A 17,202-nucleotide genomic window follows, 5' to 3' on the forward strand; every position below is an offset into this window, starting at 1 on the left:
GGGTGGAAAGGCAGTGAGCTCTATTCGGAATCTCTTGCTTTGGCACATGCCCAAGCTCAAGGGAAGTGTCATTGTCTTCTCCATTCTCTGGTGCCTTCTATTTAAACGTGGAGTCACGATTGTTTTGACCTTCATTCTGGAAGTTCTCTTCCAAAGTCCTTCTCAAACTCAAGTCCTAGAGAGTCTGCAGAAGGGCACATTGTTAATCTACTCGGACTCTACAGCCCAACAGGGAATGAGGACCAAGGCCAGATACGGTCTCTTGGAGCAAACTCAAGTCGGTGTTCCGTTCCAGGCAAGCCAGGGATGAGGTGTTTCCTAACAATCTTAGGAACAAACCCATGAAAACAGCATTCTACACAATAGAAAAGAGAGATTTGTGTTTGAGATTTGCTAAAGCTTTGCAGAAAATGACCTGCGTTCGAGGCATGGTAAATATTCAGCCAGTGAACTAACTTGGTGTCTCTAGATCTGTCCTACTCAAGGTGTGATCTGCAGCCCGGCAGCCTCGGCACCACCTAGAAGCTTGTTAGAAAGCCAGGATCTAGGCCCCACCCCAGATCCGCCAGATCGAAGCCGCATTGTGACAGGATCTCTAGATGATTCATATGAAGGCCTTGGGGTCCTGGTTGACTGAGGCAGGAAACTTGGCAGGATTCAGTCAGGTTTTTGAGACCTGCAGAGGACCAGTGACCTGTGATTTCTCAGTTGGTCACTCTTTGGAAGTTAGTGATTTTTGGACTCAGCCACTAGGCATTCTGAGACCTCGGGCCAGGACTGTGAGACCGTAGAGAGACAAGACCTCCAGCCCAGGCAGCCATGAAGGTGGACACAGAGGCATGATCTTCCACACGTGATGAGCCTGACAAGCTCAGGCATGGTTGGGGCTAGCATCAATAATTGGGCTCAGCTTCCAGAATCTGGGAGAAGATTCAGGGCTGGTCTGTCTGTTGTCTCTTGCTACACCTTCTTTCTTGACCCATGTAAAGGAATGGAGAGGAGGGAGCCTGTCCGTGGGAGGACCACCAGCGGACAGCGGGGTACTGTGCTTTGCCTGTAGGGAGGAAGACCCAGGGAGCACGGGCCCTTCTAAGGATGTTGAAGGAACTGTCCTGGCAGAGCTGAGAAGCTCGAAGCCATGAGATACAAGCCGGAAACACTATGTGAATTTCCTGGGCCTTCTGGAACAAATTAGCACAAGCTTGGTAGCTTAAAACAACAGAAATTTATTTTTTCCGAGCTCTGGAGGCCAAAATGCCAAACTTAGTATCCCTGCTCGAAAATCAAAGTGTGGGCGAGGCTGCACCCTCCAGGTGCTCCAGGAGAGAATTCCTCCCCCGCCTCTTCCAGCTTCTGGGGCCGCTGCATTCCTGCGCTTGCGGCGGCGCTGCGTTCTAATCTCCACCCCGCAGTCCCCTTGTCTTCTCCCGTTCTGCCCTCAGATCCCCATGCCCATCTCACAAGGACGCTTGTGCTAATAATTAGGATCCGCCTCCAAAATCCTGAATAATCTTTCATCACAAGATCTTTGATTTGCTTTCCCCAATAAGGCAGCATTTACAGGTTCTAGGCATTAGGACTTGATATCCTTGGAGGGGCCATTTTCAGACCACAGACTGATTTTGGATCTGGAGAAAGGGCTTCCCAGCAACCTGGAGTCCAAGGTCAGAATAGACTGCTTGGGACCTGGGGACCGCCCCCCTCCTAGGGCAGAGGCAGTCAGCAGCCCACACAGATCCCCTCAACATTCTTCTCCAGATGCCAAAGGCTGCTTACTGCCAAGCCCAGGACTCTGCCTGAGGGGTCCCTTCCGCTCTAGGCACAGTCTTAGCCCGTGGGCTATATACACCAGAAGGGCTGCAGGATAAGAAGCCTCCAGAAGCAGCCCTCCAGCCCTCACTGACACAGCCTGGAGGGTAAGATCCCAGCTGCCACACCCCCCCAGCAGTGACTCTGGGCTGCGTTAGGACCGCGGCACAATTCTGCAGTGGAAATGGGCTCCACTCGCTCGAAGCTAGAAACCGGCTCGATAGGACACCGTCCCCAGCTGCTGTACCTTTCCTCTCTCCTCTACCTGCAGATGCTCCCTTAGATCACCTCCTAAATAAACTGCTTACAAGGGTCTTCTTCTGGGGGAGACCGATCCAAGATGGTTTAAGAAGTGGTTGTAAAGGAGGCACCTGGGTGGCTCAGTCGTCTAAGTGTCTGCCTTTGGCTCAGGTCACAATCCTGGGGTCCTGGGATCAAGCCCCGCGTCGGGCTCCCTGCTGAGCAGGGAGCCTGCTTCTCCCTCTCCCGCACCTCTTGCTTGTGTTCCCTCTCTCGCTGCGTCTCTGTCAAAGAAAGAAAGAAAGGAAGGAAGGAAGAAGTGGTTGTAGAAAGCAAACTCTGATTCTAGAACTGGGTCATTTGCCTGCCTAATAGCAAAAGAGTGCCACGGGGGTGGCCAGATGACCCCCAGTGTTCTGTGTGGCACAACGGTTAAGCACCTTCATCTTTTGGGGCGGGCACCTGGAAAAGTCAGTCAATTAAGTGTCCAACTCTTGATCTCAGTTCGGGTCTTGATCTCAGGGTCATGAATTCAAGTCCCACCTTTGGCTCCATGCTGGTAATGGAGCTTACCTAAAAAATAAATAAATAAACAAGTAACCCTCACCTTGGTGAGCTAAGGCAGAGTGCAGGTGGGTGATGATACACCAGCCATTGCTAATTATTATCACTTAGTGATATTATTATAGTTAACTGTAATATAATTATTAAGAATAATTATTAGTTACTAATTGTTAATATTGCTAACACAATAGCTCTAGCACTGGAGAGACACGGAGATAATGGTAATTCTAAGGACTGCCAGTTGTCGTTAACAGCCATCAAACGCTAAAGGAAGAAAATGTCACTCTCAGGCCAGGTCTGACACTTACAGTGTGGCCCAAGATGAGCACCTTCCCTTTTTGGAGCCAAAATTTCATCGTCTTCAATGTGAGGATAAAAGTTGCTCCTCCTGGGGTACCTGGGTGGCTCCCTTAGCTAAGCATCTGCCTTCAGCTCAGGTCACGATCCTGGGGTCCTGGGATCAGCTCCCACATCATGCTCCCTGCTCAGTGAGGAATCTGCTTGTCCTTCTCCCTCTGCCCCTCCCCCTGCTCATGCTAGCTCGCTCTCGCTCTCGCTCTCTCTCTCTCACTCCCTTTCCCTCTCTCTAATAAATAAATAAAATCTTTTAAAAACTTTAAAAAAAAAGAACTGCTCCCCCTCAGAGAATCATAGTGAGGATAAATAACAGGGGTCTCACCAGGGAAGACCTCGGCATAGCGGCGCCCGGCGGGTACGCAGGTAACTAACTGTTGGATGTTACGTTAAGCGTAGATATAAAATGCCACGGAGAACTTCAAAAGTACGACCAGGAATATGCCTTTAATTTATAAGCCTTCCTAACCTACAAATATAGCTTGTCTCCTCCCCCAACAAAATCCATACAGCTTTCCAAAAGTTCCAAGATTGATGACACCCTCAGTCCAAGCATCAACCAAGTCTGCCGTCAAAACCCAGCCGCCCCGTCTCCCTCAGCGGTGTTGATGGCCGGGCACCCGAGCCTGTGATTTGTGAGCTGGGCGCACAAAGCAGGGGAGGCTAGGCAGAAGGATCTTTTTAATTCCCACTTTCCAAGGGGTTGTTACTCAACTCAACCCCCTTCTGTCCTAGAGTTAATCACAAGCTGCCATCATCAGAGCCTGCTCAGGGGGAGACACACAGATCAATGCCTCCGCGCTGTCCGGAGGTCGTTGGCACCTGGGAATCAGCATGTCAGTCTGATTAGACCTCGGGGTAGTTCCCCATCACCACCCACCCAACCCCTCAAGCCTGGCTCCCAAACCAATGGAGAGCTACCTCCGTTCAAGTTCCAGAAGAATGGTTCCCAGTTTGAGGTTCAGGTTCATTAGCTGCTGAGACAGGTTGGAGGTGAGGTGCGAGCTGCACGGTGAGACCTGTGGTTAGCTGTGAAATTAATGAATTTCCTTCCTTAACCTGCTGCATGCATAATCTACCCCAGGCAGTAAACAATCAGGAGCCCAAAGAAAACTTACTGCGGTAAACACCCGCGATGTAATCATGAATTTATCATGAATTCTGGGTTCTATCTGGATGAACACATTTTTTTAAAAATACGCTTAAAAACAAGACCATGTAGAACAGAATGGTGGCTTTCTGGAGAAGTCCGGAGGCTGAAAGGAATATGCCTCAGGGTCTCCACGGTGACATCATCAATTAAATCAGGGCGGGATACAAATGTGCAGGTGAACCCCGTTTCTCATTGATAGGTCTGAGGGCAATCCAGCCTTCCCCTGGCCTAACACACTCTCCAGTTGTTTTGTAACTGGTGTGCAAAGCCAAGTTTCTCCAGGCAGCACAAAGCGTCCAGTCTGCAGAGAGCCCAGGAAGAGGGGTGGGGGCTCAGAATGGCCCCCCATGCTGGGGATTTCAGTGGAAGCTTTGTCTGAGATGGGAGACACGAGAGCAGCCCCACGCCAGCCAGTGGAAGCCAAGAGAAGAACTAGAAGGACATCTATTTACTAAGGCCTCATTTGCACTGTAAGGTATTAATCCTTCCCCTTTTTAAAATTCATTCCTTAGTGAATTTAGCTAATAAGGATGAAATGTTCCCTCCTCAGGCACTTAATCTGTGTCAGGCACTGGAGTTAGCATTTTAGATACATCCTCTGTAAGGCCCAGCATGGGGAGATATGTTACCTAAAGGCACCCACAATTGCCTTCCCCTTGCTGATGAGTCTAGGGAGCTAAAATAGTTTATTTCCCAGATCCCGCTGAAGATAGGGGTGACCATTCACTGTCATTCTAGCCAACAAGACATCAGGCAAAGGCAGGCTTCCCTTCTGAACCAGAATGAATGCCTCGTTCTTCTTTCTGACTGGGACGCAGACCAGAGGCTGGAGTTGGAGCAACCATTTTGAAGCCATGAGGACAGAGCCAACATTCTAAGGGAGGGGAGAAAGAAAAAAAAAAAGAAGAAGAATTTGGGCCCCTGCCATTGCAATAAGTGTGGACCGTCGACACCAAACTTCTGGTGAGGCCAGCTTAAAAAATAATCCCTCTTCATCTCTACCAGTGTCACTGAGCATTCTGCTTCTCCCAGTGAAGAACATTTCAAACCAATAGATTCCCGTTCTACAGATGAGAACTGAGAGAGCTGAGGTGACCCACTAAAGTCCCCATAAAGATAAGTAGCAGTGAGAGGATTCACCCCGACTTCATGTTTCTGGTCATTCAGTGCCCCCCACCCTATAGCCTGGTGCCTGAGCCAGGAATCCCATGCATGAACTCTACCAGCGTTTTTGACCGTCACGTTTCTGGAATGCATTACCCCAGGAATAAGCCGGAACAATCCAGGTATGTCACTGACAGCTATAATTCAGACTAATTATAACATGAATCCTGAAAATAGCTGACATTAATTGAGATACCCACCTACCCCATTTACCCTGACAATGGCCCTCTGAGGTGTTTACTTTCTTTTTTTTTTTTAAGATTTTATTTATTTTTTGACAGAGATCATAAGTAGGCAGAGAGGCAGGCAGAGAGGGAGAGGGGGAAGCTGGCTCCCTGTTGAGCAGAGAGCCCGATGCGGGGCTCGATCCTAGACCCTGAGACCATGACCTGAGCCAAAGGCAGAGGCTTAACCCACTGAGCCACCCAGGCGCCCCTGAGGTGTTTGCTCTTACAATCACTACTTTGCACCCGCGAAACCAAGACACAGAAGGGTTAAGGGACTTGTCCAAGATCTCACAGCCAGTGAGTGGCTGAGCTAGGGTTCTAAGCCTGGCCCTGAAGCCACGTGCTAGCTATGCAGCCATGGGCAGGAGAGAGGTCAGCTGCTCAGGTGTGCGTCCCCAAGCCTCGGGAACAAAGCTCCTTCGATGATTCCCTTCCACCCTCGGGCCAGGCAGGTTCCACCAGGCGCCATGTCTGTCAGCTGTCAGAGGGAAGGGAGTGTGAGGCCGGACTGCCGTCCCCCTGACTATAGCTAGGCTCTGTCCCTGAGCCTGCAGACAGACAGACTTTACCTTTACACTCTTGCTCTGGTGGTCCTCGTGCTAAGAGGCACCTGCCCACTAGGCAGATTCCCCCAAATGGGGGGTCTCGGGGGTCTCGGTCTGAAAAAGGAGCCCTTCCCTCTCCGCCTTTCTTTCCCTCCCAGTCCGTTTGTCATACGCTGTAGCTTAAAAGGGACTTGGGCTGGGCCACAACGCCGTGCAACGTGCGCCCGAGAACCGCTCTTGCCAGCAGGGCGCCGCGTGACCTTGAACAAGTCACCCCTCTCGGTGCCTCACCTTCCTCAGCTGGGAGCTTGCCCTCCAAGGAATAAAACACAAAAAGATCAAAAATCCATCTTGGAAGCTTGAAGAAAGCCGAAGAGGAGAAGGAGGTGGAGAGAGAAACACTGACGGTTCCGTCCACGGAGAGCTCCGAGAGTTCGGAAGATCTGGGATGTCCTTTTCCCTTTGCACCAGCGGAGGCCTCCAGGATGTGCTGTCACTCACCCACCAACCGGTGGGACGGCGCCCAGCAACTCCGACTCGAGGCCAGGCTGCCCACCTTCAAGCACTGGCGCCTCCTCTCTCAGCTTTCTGCCTGGGTGGCCCCCCTGTAAAAAAGAAGAGGGATAGCCCCTGTGCCACGGGGTTGTGGGGAGAGTTTGTGGACTATGCGCAGATAGAAGCATCTGAATGATGCCCGGCCCACAGACGCCCTCCACGGATATTGGTTATTCGAGTCAAGGACCTTCGAGATCTATTCACTGCCTACAGTCTTTCAGGGAGGGAGAACACGGGTTGTCTTGGTGCTAACCAGAGGAACAGGGGAGGAGCTGCCGCCCCAGCTTATAGAAATGGAACCCAAGGTCAAGGGAGTTGTCCAAGTTCACGCAGCTGATGACTGCCACACCTGCAGCTCCGACCAGGTCATCTCATCTGTCTCCTGTCTTTCTGAGCTGGGGACCACAGTCCAGGGCTCCTGGCCTTCTCTGAGACGGTCTCCTGAGGTCCAAGGCTCAGCCAGGACTCCAGGAAAGGGGACAGACGTTCCCAGGACACCCGTGGTAGACTCCTCTGCCCCTCACTGTCTTACCCCCAGCTCCCCTGCAGAGGCTCAAGCCCCACCCCTCCCTGGCACTCTTGGATGGAAAACGTGGCTTACACAAACCTATCTGTAACACAAGACATGCTCTTTGTGGTAAGGAAGGACATTTCAACTGACATTTCAACTCTGCTGCCTGAGGATGTGGGGCAAGGACAGCTGATCCTGCGTCAGGTCCGGGCTAATCCAGGCGAGGCGGACTGGAGCAGGACAGGAGATAGCTCTCCCCGGTGGCGCACTCTGACCCCAGCCATGCTTCTGCCGCACCCCTGCACCTGTGAGTATGCTCTGTCATCCGGTGTCTCCGCAGCCCGGGCACATTTTTCCAGCTTTACTTTCTTTGTTTTATTAAAACTATAGAAGTTGTTTGGTTTTGCTTTTTAGTTTCCAAAATATAAAATTACATTTGAGTATTGTGTAGGTTGCTCCAAAAACACCTGTCAAAGCTTCCCCCCCACCCAGATTTCAACAAGCATAGAGGTTAACTCACCACCACTGAGCAGACACCCCCAGAATGCAGGGCAACACCCCACAGATGCATAAGGCTGCGTGGATGGCCACACTGCCAGGGAGCGCTGTGGAAGCTCCCTCCCTGTTTCCAACAAACATCTTCGCCAGAACCGGGGTCCAAGATGCCACAGAAGGCGCCCTTCTGGCCTCTGGTAAACAACAGAGACTGATGTGCTTGTGGTTAGAGGCGCCAAGAGAAAGGAAGGTGCCAGCTCATTTCTGAGGCTTTGGCTTCCACTGCGCAGCCCAAAAATGCAGACGCAGCATGTGGAATAATATCCAAGCCCCAGACCAGGGCTCCAGGGAGCCAGGCGGGCGTGCCCATCTCCCAGGGCTGCCCACCTGCGGCCCCACTCGCCACCGCGGGCATGTGCTGGGCACCCAGCCTGTCCCTCGGGGAACTCTGACCCCTCTTGGCCTCTCCATCCAGAGGTTTCTCTTCACGAGGGTGGGTCACAGGTCACTCACTCCCTATCGTCTAACAGCAGAGAAACCTTGGAAGCCATCCTGAGGCTCCTTCCCCAGGCCCAGGGGAGTTCTTTCTGTCAACATTCCACTGTCTTCTATGACCTGGATAGCCCTGCTAGCCACAGAGTCTCGGTCCTTGTGATTGACCTGTTTTGTGGAGAAGGCAACAGAGAAGTGAGATCGAGTAAGACATTTGTCTTGATGTCCCCCACCCCATTCTCCGTCCCCAGCCTGCCGTTTGGAACGTGCTGGGCACTCAATAGTCCTCTGAAAAGAAATAGTAAACGGACCCCTGGTATGTCACCACTGAGCAGAGGGGTCTGTGAGGAGAGGACAAGCGGGCTCCTGCAAGGCATTTAGGAACACCAAGTCACACGAGCTGAGGCAGACACCGAAGACTCGTGAGCACAGAGCTGGAGGGTGTGCGGGGGAATCTCAAATCAATTACCTTAAGAAAAAAACACTGGAGAAGGTAATTGGCTGATATAAGAGAGCAGCTTGGGAGAGTTGCTGTCAGGCAGAGCTGGATCCAGGGTCTGAAGTGATTAGGGCCCTTGGACTTCCCTTCTTGGCTGTCTCCTGGCCCCTTGACTCTCCTACTTAGGTTCTGTTCATGGAGCAGAACGTGGCCGCTGGCAGCCCTTCAGTCTCACTTTCCAGCGCGTGTGCCAAGTGGACACACGCCTTCTCCATCACTAGCAGCTCCAATGCTCCTGGAAGATGCTTCAGGTTGGCAGAGAGAGAGGACAATGGTTTTTCACCAGGACTGTGCCACAGGATGCCTCTGGGGCCGAGGGGACACTCTGACCTCTGGCTCCTCCCACCCCAGCCACCAGGCCAGCTGTGGCCCTGTTTCTGTGCAGCGGGCCCTCTGTCTCCCTCTGTTCCTTCCCCCTCCCCTCCCCCACCACCCCTCCCCCGCCCCACTAGCTCCCCCTCTCATAAAACTGCTCACCGTGTCCTCATGGATTAACTTGGAGAAATGTGGACTACAACACACCCAGGAAAACTGTCCTTGACGGACACCATGCTATTCGCCACAACAACAGCTGCAATTAGTAAAGTCCGACATGGAGAAAAACTGATTTATGGAGCAAACCTCCACCGTGAAAATCTAAATGCAAAAGAATTGATCTCTATGAAAATAATTTCAGCAAAATGGAAACGGAAGCAGCGGAAATGGTTTAACTGTGCTGTACAGAAGATTCATAAAGGGATTAAATTGGCTTAATGGAGTTCCCTGTGGAATTCTGGTACTTTCTAGGGGAAAACTCATCACTGTTGACTAATTCTGATTAAAATGCTTGCATTCAAATTGCCTTGGGGTCAAAATGTCCACAGGAATAGAGCCTCGGGTCAAAATATTCCCAGCCCTGATCAAGGCTTTGGGGTTTTGTCAGCAGCCCCAAAGGGCAGAGAAGGTGGGGGGTGCACCACCTCCCAAAGCAGAGCGGTAGGGGTCCGAATCTGTCTGGACAAGCCCTGGAGGGAGGGAGTGGGGGACACAGGAGCAGATCCCAGCACAGATCTTCCCTGCAGGCCTCCCGGCCCAGGGTGCTGGTCAGGTCCCGGCAGAGACTTGGGCTGGGGACAGCAGGTCTGTGGCCCCCCTGCCAGCCCCACCCCCACCCCGCTGCCTGGCAGCTGCCACCTCCCCACAGAGATCTGAAGCCCCCGAGACGTCCTCTCTCCTGGACCCAGGCGTTCCGGCTGAGGTCAGAAAGCAGAAGAGCTCCACAAATGCTTTTTTTCCCAAATGGTACTTATTGCTTTTGTCTTTCTGACCACAAATACAGTGCAGCCAAAGGCAGAACTTTGGGGAAAGGAAAAGCAAGAGGGAGACACATCACTCTCACTCCCCCGAGCAGGGACGCTCAGGTCTCCCAGCTGCAGACCGGCCCCCGACAGGCCCTGACAGCCCCAGGGACCCCCGGGGCTTCTCCACCATCGGCTCCCAGGGGAGGCTGTGCTTCTCTCCTCCCCACAGGGGCCCACCAGGTTCGGACTCCTGTTATTCCCACTTTATAGCTAAAGGAAAGGGGGCCAGAGAGGCACAGTTATTCCACCACGATCTCAGAGCTGCGAAGTGATAGAACGAGCCTCACACGTCAGGGTGCCAGTCTCTGGAGCTCTCGGAACCTCAGAACCTCGTGGCTGTGCAAGGAGCAGAAAGGGCAGGGGAGGGGAGGGGGAAGTTGGGGGAGGGAAGGGGAGGGGAGGGACGGGGAAGAGGGAGGGAGTACAAGTGGGGAAGGGGAGAGCAGGGGGGAGGGAGGAGATGGGAGGGGGGGAGGGAAGGGGCGTGGGGGGAGGGGGAGGGAGAATGGGGGGAGGATGGGAAGGGGTGTGGGGGAGGGGGAGGGAGAATGGGGGGAGGAAGGGAAGGGGAGGGAGCAGAGACGGGAAGAGGAAGAGTGAGTGAAGGATGCGAGGCTGAAAGCCTCCATGCCTCTCCGTCCCTGTGTCCCTGCCCACTGGCTGGGCTGCCGGGTGAGGCGCCCATGCGTGGCCCCCCGGACTCGCAGGGGAGTACGGAGGGGACCTGGAACTCCCGTCAGACTCTCCGGGGCCCAAACCCTGGTCTTCCCCACGCTGCCCGGACACTTATCTTCCCAAATCAGGAAGACACACTCCACTGCCTTTAGGAAACAAAACAAAACAAAACCTGCTGCTATTTTTAAAAGGGTATTTTCATAGAACCGTCTCTGGTGCCCGGCAGGAATTCCAGCCCCAACGCCCCTGGTGAAGCGATTTCTGGAGGAGTTCACGCGCATCCTGTCGGGCAGCCCAGAAGCTGGGCGGCCCCTCCGGCTCTGTTCTCTGGATGGGGAGGCCGCCCCCCCCCCACCTCAGCAGCTTCCACCCGGGGCTTTCTGAGCCCGTTTGCCCCAGTGCCTCTCAGCCCCTGCCTCCTGTCAGAGATCAGGAGATTCCAAGCTACACAGACGCCAGTGTCTGCCCCTCAGGAGCTCCCAGCCCAGGGGACACGTAGACCTGCACGGTGACGCTCCATCTGCTGGGGTCCTGGATGCTGGGGCCATGCTGAGGCTCAACGATGAGTCTGCCCAGCCCCAGCGGCCCCAGGGCTGCCCACAGTCTGGTCCTAGGAGACCAAGCCCAGGGCCAGCTGCTCAGACAAGGGAGGACTAACTACGCAGGGACCAAGGCATTCACACGGAGACTAGAGGGACAAGCTCAGCTCACCAGGTCTAAATGGCCCAGGCAGGGGACAGCAGGAGTGAAGGCAGAAGTCCTAGAAGACCTAGAAGTTTGGAGAACTTTTGCTAATCTAGTTCATCTGGGGGCAATGGGCTGAGGGTGTGTTTGCCAGAATACCCAGGGCACCCTTTAAAAAGACTCAGCGTTGCCTCCTCTTTCAGCCCCGACCTCCCCATTCAGGGACCCTCGGCCTGACTTGTCCATTGAAAGCTGTAACACTGGCAGTACCCAAGACCCTCTTAGCCATGATTTGCCTGTTTTTGTAATTCAGTGATAGTAATAGCCAAACACGTTGAGTGATTAATTTATGCAAAGCACTGCTTTAAGCTAACAATTAGCAGAGCCCAGATTCAAGCCCAGGAGTCTATTATCCGAACCTATACTTATAACCCAGGATGACCTTGTATGGGTGTTGAGGTTGCACACTGCACGTGGGTGCCTTAACTGAGGGGGCTTCATTCACATTGTAGACATGGCATGCAGTATGCGCAGGAGAGCATGGAGTTCTAGACACCTGGCCCTTCTGGAAGGTTGAAGAGAAAGGTAAGGGGGAGGTCCCGTCTACACCGACCCACACTGCAGTATCCACAGGCAAGAGAGTGTGCACCCTCACACTCACTCCCTGGACAGCCCCAAGCTGCCTCTCTGGCCCTCCATTGGTGTCTGAGGCTGGATTTGTACTTCTTCAGACTAACCCAATACAAAGCTCCAGGGCCCAGGCACGGCGTAAACGCGCAGGAAGGCAGGTTTGTGTGCACTCACACATGCACACATTTGTCCCTCCAGGGTGCAGCCTGCCGAGCTCCAGAGAGCCCCCGACAAGCTCCTCAGACTGTGCCGTGTTGGACTCACTGCAAAACATCTTCCTTGAGTGAGGCACCCTGGTCTTGCCCTTGTGTAGAGTCACCAACAGAACTGACCTTGGCCGTGCTGCTGTCCTGACATTCCAGGGCCTCGCAGTCTAAGGCTCCGCCTGGCTCTAACCCAGAGGAGCAGGCCAGCGGCTGGTGGGAAGGAAGCATGTGACGGGTGCACCCACCACCGCCTCCCTCTCCTGGCCTGTCCACTCAGCTAACTCCAGTGGCTCGCCCACAGTCTTCATCAAAAACCGCTAACTCCAAGGTGCGTCCCTTGGAAAACATGTTTGGAAGCAACGACACCTCCCGCTCCCCAGCGCTGTTCCCGGCATCGTCCTGGAAGTTCTGGGTGTACCACCTTCAGGCTACCCCCACCGGCCTCAGAAAGTCTCTCCGGATGTCCTCTCCCGCACCCTTTCTACCTCCCCCTGCAGATGCACCCGGAAGCTCAGTAGGAGACAGCAGGGAGAGCCCTGCGCTCAGCTCACTATTGCTGCTTACCCAGTCACCCCAAGAGCCACATGGCAGGGACGTCCGGAGAGGAAGACCAGGCAAGATCCAAAGGTGGACCTGGAAGGGGGCAAAGGGACGGTAGAGTGATGCTCAGGGAGGGGACAAGAAGGCAGACATGGGAGGGGAGGGAGGGAAGATGTGGTGTGTCCTGGGGAGGAACAGCTGGGGAGAGGAACCGGAGGGCACCCCCCCCACAGGACGTGCACCAGCCAGCCCCGGGGAAGGAAGGGAGGGGTGGGATCTCCTGTCTCTCTGTCTGCTGCGCCCATCTGCTCTACCACTGCACCTGGCTTGGCTCCTCGTACCGTCTTACAGAAATCTGAAGTGATTCTATCACTTAAAAATTGGGAGATTTCTGGCAAATCAATCAACATGATATGTCACATCCACAAGAGAAAGGATAAAAGCCATATGGTCATTTCAAGAGATGCAGAGAAAGCATTTGACAAAGTACGACATCCATTCATGATTAAAAAAAAAAAAAAAACCCTCAACAAAATAGGTCTAAAAGGAACATACCTCAACATAATAAAGACCTTGTGTGAAAAACCCACAGCTCACATCATTCTTAATGGGGGGAAACGGAGAGCTTTTTCCCTAAGGTCAGGAGCAAGACAAGGCTCCCCACTCCCACCGCTTTTATACAACATAGTCCTGGAAGTCCCAGCAATCAGACGACAACAACAAAAGATAAAAAGCATCCAGATCGGTAAGGAAGAAGTCAAACTTACACAATTTGCAGATGTCATGATACTATATATAGAAAACCCTGAAGACTCCACCAGAACACTGCTAGAAGTGATACATGAGTTCAGTAAGGTCGCAGGATACAAATCAATGTCGAGAAATCCATAGCATTTCTACACAGTAATAATGAAACAGCAGGAGAAGTAATTAAGAAAACGATCCCATTTATAATTTCACCAAAAGTAATAAAATATCTGGGAATAAACTTAACCAACGAGGTGAACGACCTATATTCTGAAAACCATAAAACACTGATGGAAGAAATTGGAGAGAATACAAAGAAATGGAAAGACTGCTCACGTACCGGAAGAACAAATAATGTTACAATGTCTATACCACCCGAAGCAACCTATAGATTTAATCCAATCCCTATCAAAATACCCAGAGCATTTTTCACAGCTATAACAAACAATCCCGAAGTTTGTGTGAAACCCCAAAAGACCCCGAATCGCCAAAGCAATCTTGAAAAAGAAAAACAAAACTGGAGGCATCACGATTCCAGATTTCAAGTTATATTACAAATCTGTAGTCATCAAAACAGGACTGGCACAAAAATACACACATAGATCAATGGAACAGAACAGAAATCCCAGAAATAAATCCATAGTTATATGGTCAATTCATCTTTGACAAAGAAAGCAAGAATATGCAGTGGGAAAGGACAGTCTTCAACTAACGGTGTTGGGAAGACTGAACAGCAACGTGCAAAAGAACGAAACCGGACCACGGTCTTACGTCATATACAAAAATAAACGCGACGTGGATTAATGTGAGAAACACTAATTCGGAAAGAGATATGAACACCGCTGTTTATAGCAACATTATTGACAACAACCCTGGCACAGAAGGAGCCCACGTGTCCATGGACGGAGGGATGGATAAAGAAGATGTGGCTTTACAAACACAGTGGAATACTACTGAGCCAGAAAAAAGAATGGAATCTTGCCATTTGCAACCACGTGGATGGAGCTAGAGAGTATAATGCAAAGAGAAATAACTCAGAGAAAGACAAATACTGTATGATTTTACGCATGCAATTTCATAAGTGAAAAAAGGGAAAAGAGGGAGAGAGACAAAACAAAAAACAGACTATTGACCGTAGGGAGCAACCAGATGGTGACCAGAGGGGCAGCGGGTGGTGGGCAAGGGGAGTGAGACGGAGGAGAGCACTCATACCAGGGATGGATGGAACCGCTGAGCCACTACACTGGACGCCTGAAACTAATACAACACTGGATGTTAATACACTGGAATTAAAATTTTTTAAAACCGGGAGGATTCACACACAGGCACCCGGGCCTGCCTTTCTCCTGGGGTGGGTACCGAGCACGCTGCCGGTTCAGAGCTGGTGGGCTCCCCACCTCCCTGCAGACCCCGTCTTTGGGGAATGGCCTGGCCCCATCCACTCTCCGCATCCGAGCCAGCGGCCTGGACCTCCAGTCAGACATTTGACCCCTGCAGCCCTGGACCCCACACCTGCATCAGGTATGGGAACGGAGGGGGAGCCCCTTGTTGAGGCTGTGGTTAGCCGTCGGGGCACATTCGGAGCTTCGATCGTAATCCCAGGAGAACAGAGAAGGACAGTGTGTCACCCAGTCCATGGAGCCGATGCCTGAGGAAAGGGAGCTGAGGCTGAGCCAGGATTCCGACCCAGGCAGGGGGTCCAGGGCTCACTCCCAACCTCTTCGCCATTCCCACCACCCCCCCGGGGTGGGGGAGGTGCTGGAGGGCAGGGGGAGGCACTGAGTGATGGCGCTGATGCCGGGCATCGCCAAACCCCACACTGTCTTACCCACTCCTTGCTTTGAAGTCGCCTAGACTTTGGGCAGAACGTTCCTCCTGCCTTTCCTGCAGCGGGGACATTTGCCACTGACTTGGGGATTTTTGCCGTCAGCAAAACTGACGACACATTTCTACCGATTGTCACTATTCCATGGCAGCCAAGAGTACCCTTACATCGTGCGTGGTGTCATACCTGGGTTTGGCTAAAACTTCACCCAGAATGTTCCAGAACATAAACACAAGATGAGGGGAGGTGAGGGGTGGATGTGAGGAGACAGCACTGTTGACAGTGCCACCCAACAGGCTGTGGGGAGCCAGGCTCCAGGTCAGCAGAGTCGACAAGGGTACCCCCAGACCTTCCTGCGTTCCTCAGCAAACAAAGACTTGGAAGTGGGACACGAGGCCAGGTCCCCAGAGCAGTGGTGTCCGTGTGACCGTCGTCAACAGGGACACATGAGTCAGCTGCTGGCAGATGGTATCAAAGCTCCTGGCAGGGGGGCTACAAGTCCACCTGCTTCCTTCTCGTGGTTCAGAAACCTTGACTTTGTGATCACGTCACTCACCTCCTCCTTTGCCAGTTTTTCACACTCACGCTCTGGGCTTCCAGAGCCCCCTCTCCACACATCAGGAGAAACGAGTACTTCTACCGGGAAAGCCTCACTTCCCGGGGCTGAGGCCTGGACACAGGCCATTGTGGGGGGGATGGGTCCTCCTCTCCTAAGAGATTCCCCAGGAGCCCAGCAAGGAGCCGGCACTTCGGGGCTCGTCGATGGGAGCAAAGGGTGTTGCAGACGCCCCTGGGGACAGGGGTGGGGTGTGCACCGGGATCAGTCCCAGCTCTGGCTCCTTCCACACTGCAGCGGGCCCCTGTGGATGTAACTGTGTGAGGATGACTGGGTGGGGGTCACCTCTCCCAGCCCGTATCCGCCAGACTCTGGAGCTCGTGTGAGCTGCGCAGAAGAGAGAAGGGAGTGAGCACAGAGGACTGGCCGCCCCCGCACAGAGGCATGGCCTCCTCCCAGCACCCACGCGGGCTGTGGGCTGCCCGCCCCCCAGCGCCCACCCAGAATTCCAGCCTTGCACACACAGAGGGACTTTCCAGGAGGTCGAGACACCTCCCCAATGTCACTGGCTGAGCCAGAGGCCTCCAGAAGCACACAGTATCCCCGCAGTTGACGAGCCGCCCCGAATTCTTTCCTGGGACACCGGCTCATTTCCGTGCCGGCCGAGGGCCTCTCACTCATTCTAAAGCCGGCGCCACAGCCTCGTCTGGAGAGAATCTGCACACTTTGCAGACACAAACAGCTCAGAAAATAGGCCAAACCCAACGCACGCATCCACAACACTGTCTTTGCCAATGCTTCCCTCTAAAATCAGATTGGCAATGTATGCAAACGAGTTGTGAGAATTCATTACGATAATTTATCTAATTTCAGAGGCAAACCTGAAGCAAACAGCGCCTCATTCCACAACACTTAGGACCTCCTAGAATATTGATTTCAGAGTTTTATTAGCCTTGCACCAAGGCCCTTTTATAGCCCAGAGGTATGGGATCGTCAATTTTCTCATGAATACAAATGTCCCTGCTTCAAGGCCCCAACATATGGTTTCCCAAGGTCATTTCCAGGGGTGACCTGCATGCCAGGCTCAGACTCGGGGTCTACGGGAAGCCTTGGCAGGAGCACAGGGCCATCTGTCCCGGCAGGATCAATGACTGAGAACACGAGCAGTCCTTGCAAAGGCGTCCAGGGTAACAGGCGTGGAATTAAGAGTGTGTCGCCTTATTGAGCATCCACGGGCAGGGCGGCCAGCAGCAGAGCGGTGCTCAGGGCGGGTCAGCTTTATGAGCCCTGATGACGTCATCAGGTCATCTCCGGGGACCAATGTGATGTCTTCGGGATGCTCCATCTCACCATAAAGAACCTGGATTTACCACCTGTTCATCTGGAGCCGC

General features: G+C 53.0%; 1 long non-coding RNA gene across 2 annotated transcripts; it reads right to left on the reverse strand.

Annotated features, from left to right (window-relative positions):
* Positions 1 to 3,435: 3,435 nt before the first annotated feature.
* LOC116573505 lies at positions 3,436 to 8,251 on the reverse strand. 2 transcript variants are annotated; one of them, XR_004278857.1, is made up of 5 exons: positions 8,131 to 8,251; positions 7,643 to 7,811; positions 6,348 to 7,486; positions 3,889 to 4,994; positions 3,436 to 3,789 (listed from the first exon to the last, which is right to left on the reverse strand). It is a non-coding gene; the product is annotated as an uncharacterized LOC116573505 (long non-coding RNA). The 2 variants fall into 2 exon arrangements; XR_004278856.1 differs by having other exon boundaries at positions 7,643 to 8,251.
* Between the last annotated feature and the right edge of the window lie 8,951 nt (positions 8,252 to 17,202).

Source organism: Mustela erminea, chromosome 14 (genome assembly GCF_009829155.1).
Source record: "Mustela erminea isolate mMusErm1 chromosome 14, mMusErm1.Pri, whole genome shotgun sequence".
Lineage (NCBI taxonomy): Eukaryota > Metazoa > Chordata > Mammalia > Carnivora > Mustelidae > Mustela > Mustela erminea.